The sequence below is a fragment of the Dipteris shenzhenensis genome, chromosome 2 (genome assembly GCF_047967505.1).
Source record: "Dipteris shenzhenensis isolate YYH24624 ecotype China chromosome 2, Dip_SZ_1.0, whole genome shotgun sequence".
NCBI lineage: Eukaryota > Viridiplantae > Streptophyta > Polypodiopsida > Gleicheniales > Dipteridaceae > Dipteris > Dipteris shenzhenensis.
Genome location: NC_141597.1, coordinates 22,504,836 through 22,514,126, shown reverse-complemented (window position 1 = coordinate 22,514,126; position 9,291 = coordinate 22,504,836). Strand labels below are relative to the sequence as shown.

At 42.5% G+C, this 9,291-nt stretch overlaps 1 long non-coding RNA gene across 1 annotated transcript; it reads right to left on the bottom strand.

The window, feature by feature from the left end:
* Positions 1–1,888: 1,888 nt before the first annotated feature.
* On the bottom strand, positions 1,889–3,793 carry LOC147904488 (uncharacterized). The gene is made up of 2 exons (XR_015543538.1): positions 3,429–3,793; positions 1,889–3,315 (listed from the first exon to the last, which is right to left on the bottom strand). It is a non-coding gene; the product is annotated as an uncharacterized LOC147904488 (long non-coding RNA).
* Positions 3,794–9,291: the final 5,498 nt, after the last annotated feature.

The following is a 9,291-nucleotide window of genomic DNA, read 5'->3' as shown; positions in this document are numbered from 1 at the left end:
TCTATTTTTCTGTCTACTAAGGCATCAAAGGAATCCTTTGAAAGGATAGGATCCTTAACATTGTCTCCTTTACTGGGTTCCCCTGTGTCTGTCTTGACCTCCTCCTGAGTTTTTTCCTGGACAGCTCTCGCTTTCTTGGTTTCCTTCACCACCCAAATGGGCTTATTCTCTTGCTAGGGCTGGGGAGGAGGAGAGTTCTTTTTTTTTGTCCTCTCCAGAGGGCAATCATTTGCCATGTGTGTAGCTTGACCACACAGAAAGAAGGAATGGGGTAGATTCTTGTGACTGTACCATTCCTATTGAGTAAAACCAGAGTCTGAGGGAGTTCCAGGGCCAGATCCATCTTGATGTAAACCTGTGGGTTTCCTCCAGGGTTGATGAATTGTTCTCTCTCAAATCCAACTATCTCCCCTAGATCCTGACGTAGCCTGTCAGCTTGGTTGCACAGAGCAAGAGGTATATCAGTAGTTCAACCCAAATAGGGATCTTGGTAGATCTCTGTCTGTCTAGGGAGAAGTCTAGGGACCAAGGCTCCAACAACCTCCAAGTATAGAGGCTGGTTTCTCAGGGTCTAGACGCTCTGGCTGAGAGCAGCTTGGGCCATCTCTTCTTTTTCAGAGAGGAAAACATAAAACCCTCTTCCTAGGAATCTGACATTGGTGACCATGAGCCCTTTCTTGACCCAGCTGGATCTCGCCCAGGTTTCAATGACTAGAGCTGGGGGTCTTGTGCCAGAAATGGAACCTATTAGCGCATGAGTGGCCAGCCATTTAACAGAGTCGTGATGAATCTTGAAAGCGGAGACACAAGTACCTAGACTCTTCCTTTCCATCAGATTGGCTTCCCTTTTCTTGTAAGTTTTGTGCCATTCCAAATGTTCTTGAGACTGATCCAAACTCGTTCTAGGTTTCTGTTTTACCATGCTCATTGGGGAAGGGTGTCTCGTTCCTCTTGCATGCGCTCCTGTTGCTGAGTCTCTTGCTGGCTAAACACTCAAGGGATGTTCTTCTGTTGCAACACCACCTGGGGAGGGGTGCTAATCGGGGCTTTTGGGGGTGGCAGGCTCACTTCTTCCTTGATCGGCGGTGGTTGATCCACCTTTTTCTCTTTCAGAGGGGGGGCTGCTGCTCCTGGGAGGAACCCCCCTTGTCCTACTGCACCAATCTTTTCGGTCATGACTTCAGCACTTTCATGTCGTCCGGGATTGTATTCTGGCCGGAAGCTGTCTTCTACTCAAATGTTGGAAGAGGTAGAGTTCCACCGGCCTTAAGCAACAGGGGAATTGTTGGGTCACTTGGTTCTTCACCAGAGATGTGAGGAGGCAGGAACGAATCCGAGAAGCATTCTTTTCATCTGCTTGCATTCACAGAGGGCTTGAGAAGTTAATCTCTATAGAGCTCCAAGCTTTTTGAACAGCTTCATTAAACTTGGGCTGCATCAAAAACACGGTGTTGAACTTAATTAGAATAGGTCCTTTCGTAGTAGAAGGAGCGTCAGCCAACTCAAACATGATCGTTATCAACAGATGATCCGACAACACCGAGTCAACTAGGATTTTACCATGAACTATTAATAGGCTCAATCTACCAAGCTTGTTCAATGAAATAGATTCTATCCTGCCGTGCTGCTCTCCATATATTATCTCCATGATGATTATGCCAGGTAAAACATCTCAACGTCTTCAGAGCCTCGAGGCTGGTCCAATTTGCAAATGAGCAATTCCCAGAGGGCCTAGTCCATGCTCGACATTCCTGTCTAGACATCTCACTCCCTTCATGCGATCTATCCATTGGATCTACTAAAGACTTTTCCACAAACAAGTTCTCCGATTTGAGAAGTTGGACGCATAAACTGACAATACATAGAAAGAAACCCCTTGAAACTCTGATTCAATCGGAATGAACTCCCATTCCTCATTCAACACCAATGATTGAATAACCAGATCATTCCGAACTAAACATGTAGTACCACCTTTCCCAACAAAAGGGCAATTAATAACCACTTGATAGCCGTCCGGACATTTGGAGAGCTGTTACGTTGTCACTGCTAGTCTTTAGCTCCTACAGAGCCAGTACATGGGGCTTGTGCCTCTTAACTATCTTCTTAACTGCAGTCTGATTCCAGTAGGCGCAAATGCCTCTAACATTCCATGACATCATGATCGAAGAAGGTGTGATAGAGCTCATATTAGTCATCCGTATCCACAAATTCATGGTCCATCTCCTCAGAAAGTGGTGCAAAAACATTGACAAAGGACAACTCCTTTCTGGCCTTCCCTTTGACACTTTGAAGTGTCTCTTTCTTAGGATTTGCCTCGTTGGCAACCTCTTCTGCATGACAGCCACATCATTCTGCAATCTCCGTGCTGCAGTAGTTCCCCTATTTTTTGGATTAATTCTGTCAGTCGGAACAGCTTACGTATCTGTCTATTTCTGAGAACGAGCTCGAGTATCTTTACCAGAGCTTGAGACTCTGGTCTTCTCTCACCCTGGGCACATTATTTACTTTCAACCTCCATCCGGTAGCTTCAAGCTGACGTGGCTACAAAAAGCCTATTGAAAAGCTACCAAAAGGTGTATCATGCTGCCTGTCCCAGCATATCGTACTCCAAAGGCAAGTAGCCTCAGGCAAGCAACGGATAGCGAATGAAAAGCTGCCACATGGGATTTTGAGGAACTTGCATCTCTATCTGATCATGTGCCCGTAGCTCCGATAACTTTCGATCACCTTCCGGCAACCATGTGCCCCTAATTTTGATAGCTTCCGACAGGTAGCATTCTTGACGGTTACAATCTCCAGCACATATATGCCCAATCTATCTGTCCGTGAAGGGTCATCTGTCTCAATCTCTTTTCGATTCCCCAAGTCACCTCCTTTGTGAAGCTCTGAGCTCTTGTCAGAAGGTCCTTCGATGTTCTTGCCAGGCCTTCTCTCTTTCTCGCGTTCCTTGCCACCATTTTGAGGAGGCGACAATCAGGCAATGTATTGTCCGCGCTTCTCTTGGAAGGGCACTCCTGGCAAAATGTCCACTGCACTTGCATCAGTAACATGCATTATCAAATCAGACTTCAGTGAAAAGACTCCATACATTAGGTAGAAGAAGCTCACGGCCATCTAGAGGATCCTTTCTCTTATCCCAAAGGATGCACACTCTAGGTGAAGATCTCTTGAGATGGTAAGGCAGAATGTAAAGAACCCTCCCCAGTAGTAGCGAAGAAATCTTCTCAAGCTCTCCAGCCAGCAGTTCGCTAATATTCGAGAACTGGATCCAGACCAGGCACTCGTACTGAAGCACTTCTTCAGGTGTAAAAGGAGCTGTCCAAAGAAAAGCATATACCAAATTGTTGCAATAACCCACTGAGCTAGCAACAATCCAATCATGCTCAGCCAAGCAAACTATTGCTTGAAAGAAGCTTCCACCAACGAACCTGGAGTCTTCCAGCATGCACTTCCCTTGATAAGTTGAATAGAACCATTTGGGAAACTCGTCCTCCGTCAAAATACGTCCCATAAAAAGCATGAAGAAGCCACAGTCCTCCCTCTTCCTGATGGTAGGTTGTGTTCCAAGCATGCAATCTGAATCAAGTTGAACGCTTCGAGACACTCCTAGTAATCTCCACGAAAGAAGCAGAAGACTGACCATTTTCAGTCTCGAAGAGCATCGGCTCAACGCTAGTCGATGCGAGAGCACCCGGTTCCACCCTCGGCTACCTTGGTTGCCATCTGGCAGGATATCATTTACACTCTACAGTCCACCTGGGAGCATGGGACTCCATGCTCCAGCGCAACTATTGAGAGGCGTCCTCGTTTCTGCAAGGCTTGGTCTGCAGGTGTTTTCTAAATCTTCACTCCGCGAGAGATTCGCTCGCTGTATAGTCCCCCCACTTGGCTGTTAGCCCCAATTCCAAAGATCCCCTAGGCAGTGAGCTGGGCTTCTCTAGAACAAGCCGGTTTCTTTCTTTCAGCCTTTTCCGAGTTTTTTCGTACTCAGCACCTTCGAGGCTGCTGTCTTGTATGAAATCTTTCAAGCATTAATAGAAGGTTCCTTTCTTTGGGGGGGGGGGAAACACTAATGCGCCAAGCAGGCGGGGATCCCAAGTTTAAAGACCATCACTTATCCATAGGCATTTCACCGTACTCTCAGGAGGTCATCTGTTTTATTACCCATATCTCAACCTTGCGTGATGCATTGAACGCAATGTTTTGGTATTATCTTGGGCTCTCCTTGTAGTTGAAATTTCAGTGGTGAGAATGTGCCCCTACTTTTAGCAATGAACGTAATAACTCGAATATTACATTAGTAGGAGTCCCTATTCGACCTTACCATTGTAAATATTGACAATAGGGAACTGATTAGACTCCAATAGATACCGCACTACGACCGAACTTGAGATTGTGGCGACCAGAGATTCTCACTGACCGAGACAACAAAAAAAAGTAGCCAAGAATTAATGTTGAAGAGTACCAAAAGACCTCCTTAGATGAAGCATCTTTCCCATCCCCCAAAAAATAGGGCATCCAAAGGAAAAACTAGCGCAGGATAGTGAAATAAACACCATTCTCAAACTTATAGAACGTGAAGAGAAAGGGAACACACGCGAGAAAGAACTGGGAACACTGAGCAAGGTCCGGGAGTTGGATGCGAGCTCCAAGAAACGTGAAGAGCCTGCACCAACTACGTGCGATTACTAATGGACCTCCCACAGGTTTGCAAGCAACCTTGAAGTACTAGCTGACTTATACAACCGAGATAAAGTAAAAATTTACAGCTTCCCATGCCATATAACACAGAAGTGATGAGTGCCATAGATCTTCCCTTGCTACGTTGCATCGAAATATTATAGCATAACAACCTCCATTGAATAGCGTGCTACAAAAGGAGGAGCGATGAAATTCTGGATTGCCACAATGAGCTCCCCCTTGTACACCTGGAGAGGAACGACTACTCCTCCCTTCCGATACGATTGAATGCTGGATTATATGAAATGGGGAGACACCTCCTACCCAACTTCTGCCTCAGTCCTACCTGAGAGACCCCTGGAGTGCGTCCACCTTGCACACATTGGTTCTCTGACTTGATTGCTATTCAACGTGATATTCTAGGGAAGCTTGCGATACGTGATGCATTTACATAGCAAATGTTGAGGTAGCCGCGTTCCGCAATATGTTGAGCAAAATGTTTTATTGTGAGCCCTTAAATGGCCATAGGGTGCTTTGCAATTACGTCCATAGAAATATCGCTCTAGTTAGATAATCACCCACGCTTTATCCACATAGAATACATTCCACTTCTCTGTTCTGGTGACCACAATTGAGAGATGGACAGGTATTTCAAAACGCCACTGTGATCATGACCAATTAGCAAGGCTTAGTTGTGATCAATGGCAACCAAAAGTCCCAACACTTTCATAAATATGGGATGACAGAGTGCTTCCTATTATTAGCCTGATTTGTTAACGCCTAGTCAAAAGACTACGAGAACATAAGAACGGGACTGTAGTACATAGAGGAAGGTATATTGAGAGGTATGTGTGAATGCGATTAAGATTCTAGACAGAGCGATGAAGGGGATTTGAGCCATTAAGCTTTTCGCACGTATATTTCGTTTATTGTTGGAGAGGGGGTATGCAGAGACCTACTAGAGACAGAAGGCGAGCCCTCCAGCAAAAAAGTTAGCACCTCATACCCGAACATGTACATAATACGGTCTCAGATGTCCGGTAGCATAGAGGTTAGTAGAGGGCATAGAGGTTAGTAGAGGGTCTATATGGACCATAGTGAAGCATATCGAACTCATGCAAGACGGATACTATAACGAATGCGGCATAGGAACATGGTTTCGACTACCTTTTATGTCATTTTAGAAGTACGTTTGAGGATAAGCAAGCGTGTTGGTTATACAAACCAGCCTCTGGTAAAAGGCAAGTCTTTGTTGTAAACGTAAATAATGTTTTGGAACGGTCTTGCCAATGAACAAAATACGCCCAGGCCTAAGGATGACCACCCAAGGATGAGGGTACATTATATACCCTAGGATATCCGAGCACCAGTTAGACCCCATGTATCCCATCATCACGAAAACATATCGATGATTGATGAGGGATGCAGATGGGAATACAACCCCAGGTAAGATAGCTTGAGAGGTGTGGAGGAAGATCACTTTTTCTCTGTTGACCAGACACTGGCGCAATTAATTTTCACACATTATTTTCCGATTGTTGTGAAGAGACCCCCGTCAGAAGTACGCAGATTCTGAGATAATTAGTTGGAAAGCAGTTATATAGCAATCGCTATACAAATAGAAGGGATCGACATCTTTTTATGAGGAGGTTTCACTCAACCTGATCATCTTGCATGAACCCGAGAGGGAGAGTAAAATGTAGTACACTAGCTTCCCGGATCTCACGAGATGCCTCCTTCAAGCTACACTACACCACTACCCTTGTACTACATGATATTATGGTTGAACGATATGAACAAAAAACCAGAGAGGAAAAGTTACTACATTTTCCCAGAAGATTGGAGCTGGGAAATCCCCATAGTGCTGCTTAGAATAGTTTGCGGATTGCTAATAAAGAGCTTATTTGATCATGACTCTGGAATCCATTTGATGATGCCAGGATATTTGTTACCTTCCAACCATTATTATATGCAAAACCCCTTGGGTATAGTGGATTTACATGTACATATTTTGGAGTTGTGATTGTATCTTTTGAAATAAGTTTTTGTAATTTGATGTGATGAATGCATTATATGGCAGAAGATATTACAAGACAGACATTGAATGATTAACTTCCCTACTACTGAGCTAAAGTTTTCGTATGTTGCATTTTATAAGAAACTTGGATAGAAATTTAATATGAAGATGTCCTTTTCCTACTTACTAGTGAGAGAAACTTGGCACAATGATGATTGTGTCCCTTGTCAACTGTAAGTGGATATGAAATGGCATGCACAAGTGCCATTCTAATGTGTACTCTTTATTGACATAATTTTTATTGCTATTTACTGAATGTTTCTGTTATCATTCATTTTTCTGGGGGTTCAAGTGCCAAAATATGAACTATTGCAAGTTAAGTTGAGGGACATGGACAACAACTGTGTGCCAGCATGGAGGCCTACAGTCCCACATTTAAAGGTCCCGATTCTAACTTGTCCTTTGTGTGGATGGATGCAGGTGAGTTGGCACACTTCTCAACCAGATTTGTAGACGAATGTTTTTGATTATCGCACTGGCACATCAACTACTACTGGCAAGATGGATGAACACCTCTAATTATCCTACAATATTACTACTTTTGCATACATCCTTTGGATTAGACTGAGAGCTTCGACTTAGGAGCTGGCTATATATGGCTTTACCACACTCATAATTATTTTGGTAGAACTCAAGAAATTTTTTGGAGTTCATATGTATACCCTGGTTCACAGATTTTTTGTCAACACAGTTGGCTGCATCAGGGTTTTTGGTGAAGATGAATGGTGATGACAGATTTGGGGCAGCTTGTGTCTCCTTATAATATTATATGTTAGCTTATGCCATAAAAACTTTATATCCGGCACTAATTATATTGATATTCCTTTCTATAATATGCATTTGTAATCTGCTATGATGGAAGTAAGAGAACTTGGAATATAAGGGATTTTTGAAAGTTTCATGAAAGATAGATGGGATTTTTGGAAGCTTTGAAGAGTTTAATTAAAGTGAATAAATAGCTTTGAACATATTATCTGTGGGCTCCTTGAAGGAATGAATCTAACGATTTTGAATCTTTCAATGTTATTTGATTGAGATATGTAGATATGGTTTAAAGAAGATTATATCAGAAATCATTATCATGGCATATAGCAAGAAAAGAAAACGGTATCTAAATCTAAACTGGAAGAGGAAAAAAGCTTCATGGAGCCATACAAGCAGTAAGACCCTCACATCTTGGTCAAAACAAGAGTGTATTATGCTCAATATGTGGCTCCTAGAAAACATGCACTTGAGATTAGCAGACCAGGTTTACAAACAGGTCTCAGGTATACCCATGGGATTCTCTTGGTCACCCCTATGGTGTAACTTATATCTCCATTGGTTTGAGCTGAACTTTATTAAAAATTTAAGGAAAGAAAAGGATTGGGGGAGATTGTCCAGATTTAAGCACCCCTTTAGATATATGGACGATATATTATTAGTCAATGTGGATTCCCCTAAAGAGTTCTTCACACTGCAAGATAATGATGAGATAGACCCACTTTGGATATACCCCCTCCAATTCTTGGAAATAAAAGACACTACAGTGGATGTACAAGTTGGGGAGGATGGTAATAACATTGGGATAAAATCCAATTTCTTGAATATGTCCATTACTATCACCAATAAGATCAATGGAATAGAAGTAACCAACAAATTTGATAAAACTGAGTCCGTGGACTATCCAGTATGCAAGTTCATCTGGGCATTTAGTAACAGACCTTTATCATTTTCAGAGAAAGTAATCATTTCCCAAGTAATGCCCATATTATACACTGAAAAAGAAGATTTCAATGCCTTTGTGCAAATTAAGAAATTCATCGGGAACTTTGAGAAAATTGGGTTTAAAAGAGGTAAATGTAGGAAGGTGATAAGAGCTTTCCTAAAGCAGGAGTTCCCTGGATGCGACCTTAAAAGACTCAGGAAGTAAGTACATCCCCTGAATCCATAATCCCCTTGAAATTATGATTATGTACTTACGATTATCACTTGACTTCATAATTCCACTCAATCTATGAATATAGAGATTTACTGGGCAGTAGTCCGCCGACTGAATCTAAAGTGATGGGCAGTCTACTGCCCTCACTTGGATTATGTGTTGGACTCGCGGGATTGCGGTAGGTGGGTCACACTTACACACACACACATCCTCCCATTGTACTATATGACAATGTTGAGAAAGAAAAGTAGTAGAACATTTATCGGGATATGAGAAAGTGAATGATTTGACACATGATCAAGGAGAATAAGTATATTCAATAATAGTTGACACATATGTACCAAAGATAATGAGAGATGGCTAGCACTTGTATACCAAGGATATTTTCACAATTGACCTTAATATATGTATTCACAATTCCGGGCCATGATAACCAGAATTTTATGTGATTTATGATACAAAATTATATTACAAAAGTACTCTTTGAGAAAGATAGAGGTGCTAAGGAAGAGTATATTGGGTGTGCATTAGCTCGTTACTTCTAGTCATTTTAATGCATGGAAGTGTTCTCCATACTACTAATGGGAACACCATGGGTAAGGAAATGTACCAT